Here is a 3450-nt window from a genome sequence, read left to right as displayed (position 1 = left end):
CAAACGTCAGGTCTTTAATTGGCAACCCATCAAGGGGAGCGTCGATTGCATCGATTCCATCAACGGTCTTCCCATGAGTTTATGGTGCATGGCCCATTTTTTATATCATCCACCTTCGAGTGCCACCATCCATGAGATGCATTGTGGCCACCGTAACTCTTAGGTCTTATGAGCAAGTTCCTGTAACCTTAAAGTATTGTTCAACGTCAAAAATAAAGTTTTTTTAATTCCTTAGCATCCTGATTCCCATTTAAGGGTTTGTGTTTTTGGGTTTTCGGTTTGTTAAGCCCAACATGAGCTTGGCTCGGGGTGTGGTTCTCTACGACCCTCCTTGTCAAACTCACTCTGGTGCTCATCTCAGTCATCTCAGCCATGATGGCGTTCAACAAAAGAGACCTTGAAAATGACCGAATTATCACATTAACCATTTGAATGACCTCAACCTCACTTGTTGAAATTGAACCAAATATCTATGACATAACACTATTAAAGGTTCAAAGTTCATAAAAGTCTTTTGAATTTAAGATACTATTGAACTCATCCATTATAGTGCTTCTCAAACCTAGGTAAAGTTTAAATATAATTGGTGACAAAAGATGAAACTATAAAATAAAAGAAATAAGAAAATAAAATTTCATTGTCGAGAATCAAACTCGGGTCTCCTCGATGAAAGCCATATCTTCTGTGTAATGTCTAAGTCTTCGACACATTTTTTTTTATGTGTGTGATAGAGTTCTCAGAGATACCGCCACGTTTCTTGTTGTTCGATCACGTGGCTCTTCCTTCAAAAGAGTCAACATCAAACATTAGGTCTTTGATTGGAAACCCATACAGGGGAGCGTCGATTGCTTCAATTCCATCAATGGTCTTCCCATAATTTTTTGGTGGATGACCAGTTTTTTATACAATAAACCTTCAAGCACCACAATAGTTTTGCATCGTCCATGAGATGCATTGTGGGCCGATGTAACTCTCAGGTCCTCTGAGAAAGTTCCTATAGTCTTGAAGTATAATATCAAAACATATTAACGTATTTGATATGTTAAATATTAAAATAATTGATGTGTATCATAAACATTAAATAAAAATATATATTTGAAATTTGAATGAGATTCATATTAATTAAACATACATTATGATATTCTACCACATTTTAATATTATTTAAATAAGATATTATATCTTAATGTATTAGGTATTCAAATATATAATTTGACAAAAATTATCACAAGTTCACTCAAGTTCACTGTAGATAGAACCCTAGGATTAAGTCAAAAAGCATCAAACACTAAATACTGTGACATTTTAGGTGATATTTTGCAGAGGAAGCTGATAAGGTCTTCAAAGAGCAGGTGGTCATGTCTGACATTTTAGGTTAACAACATGGTGAAAAGAAACCAGAAATTCTGATATTGGTAATTAACTACAAACCTTTGAATAAGGTTTTATAAAAATGATTTGTAAGGGAGATCTCTACAACCCAAAAAAAATCAAATCATTAGTCAAATAAACTCTCTACTTATGTCTTATTGACCTAAGGGCAGATCTCATAATGAAACGCGACGCATCAAATATCGGATATGAAGGTATCTAAAATTGTCAAAGAGGACAGAGAATCAATTATCATATTTGAATCAAAAGCCTCAAATAATACCATACAAATTACAAAATTGTAAAAAAAAAAAATATATATATATATATATATATATATATATTATTTCCATTGTACTATGTGTACAAAAATTTTAAAGAAAATTTAATTAACAAAACTATTAAGATCTATTGGAGAGTCAAATTTAGTTTTAGAGAAAGAAGTAAATTTTGTTGTGGTTTGATTTTAAAATTCTTCCTATAAAAGAAGTTGAAAACACCTTGGGAGATTACCTATGGGAGAGTTTCTAACAAAGTCTCTCTTCTCTCCTCTGTCTTCTCAAACTGATACTAATCCAACCAATCATTTGCATGGACTCAAAAGTTCAATTACCTATAAAAGAAGTTGAAAACACCTTGTGAAAGTCCGTAAGCATACTACAACCTCTAGCTTTGCAAAATCCAGCGTTGTTGGCGCTTATCAAAATCGCTGCAAAAATAAAGTTTAACAAGTGTTCTATGGTGTAGTGGTTAGCACTTTCGACTTTGAATCTAACGACTTGTGTTTAATTCCTGATAGGTAATCCACCAATTTATACAAAATTGGTCTATACCCGATTCGGTAGGGTCACTTTTGGACCGATAATCTGTAGAAGGGGTCACTAAGGTTGAGATCATACAAAATGGGATCATAGCTCAATGTTAGGGCATTTGATTGCAGATCAAGAGGTCACCAATTCAAACCTAGTTGGGCCCTTCTATCTAGGATAGAAATTTGTTACACTTTTTGGACTGACACTATGTCTAAGGGGTCACTAAGGTTAAAATCCTACAAAATGGATCCATGGCTCAGTGGTAGAGAATTTGACCGATCACCCGTTTGAACTTGGTTGGGCCCTTTTATTTTGGACAGACATTTTTTACACTTCTGAACTAGCACTCTATAGAAGGGGTCACTAAAGTTGAAATCATGCAAAGTGGGTCCATAGCTCAGTGGTAGAGCATTTGACTGCAGATCAAGAGGTCACTAGTTCGAATCTGGTTGGGCCCTTTTATTTTGGACGAATAATTACCGATTTCACGTACATTGAGAAAAGAGTGTGGTATCCAAGCACCNNGTCTTGTACCCACAAACAACACCAACTGTTTTAATGTTTTCAAATGATTTTTTTAACATTTTCCTTATTTTGCTCCTCCGGTTTTGGATGGGTTCGTAATAGAACTTATCGTTGAGACGAGGGAGCCTTCAAAGGTTGTGCACTTCACAGATGGGGTTGTTATGTAGCATTAGTCTGTCTTTGTGTTTGAGTTTTCTATTATTATTATTATTTTTTTTTTTTATTATTTATTTTTTTTTTGTAATTGTATCCCAAACCCGGGTTGTTATGTAGCATTAGTCTGTCTTTGTGTTTGAGTTTTCTATTATTATTATTATTATTATTATTTATTATTATTATTTTTTTTTGTAATTGTATCCCAAACACTTTTTTTTTCTGTTTGGATAAATTTGAACAACACCTCCTTATAATTTTATTTTATTTTATATTTAATGTTGTGTTGTTTTCTCAATCTCATTTTAATTTTACAACATTTTCTTATTTTATATTAATTTACTTTTATTTTATTTGTTTTCACTCTCAATTTTAGTTTTTATTTGAGTTTTGAACCCTTGAAATTCGGTTGTGACAGATTGGTATCAGAGCAGCTAGATTTTAAATTATATAGATTTTTTCCTAGGATAAAGAGTCGTATATCTCTATGACTCAACTCGATGACATGTCTCTCCGCGACCAAGTAAGCAGTCTAACCCTATTTTGTAGTATATGATATATTGTAAAACTTGTATGAATTTATTGTATGT

At 33.1% G+C, this 3450-nt stretch overlaps 1 non-coding gene across 1 annotated transcript; it reads left to right on the top strand.

Moving 5' to 3' along the window:
* The first annotated feature begins 2568 nt into the window (after positions 1-2568).
* On the top strand, positions 2569-2640 carry TRNAC-GCA. The gene has a single exon. It is a non-coding gene; the product is annotated as a tRNA-Cys (tRNA).
* The last annotated feature ends 810 nt before the right edge of the window (positions 2641-3450 follow it).

This window comes from Cucurbita moschata, unplaced genomic scaffold (genome assembly GCF_002738365.1).
Source record: "Cucurbita moschata cultivar Rifu unplaced genomic scaffold, Cmos_1.0 Cmo_Scf00320, whole genome shotgun sequence".
NCBI classification, from domain to species: domain Eukaryota; kingdom Viridiplantae; phylum Streptophyta; class Magnoliopsida; order Cucurbitales; family Cucurbitaceae; genus Cucurbita; species Cucurbita moschata.
The sequence above is the reverse complement of the archived record's forward strand: the minus strand, read 5'-3'. Positions and strand labels throughout refer to the sequence as shown.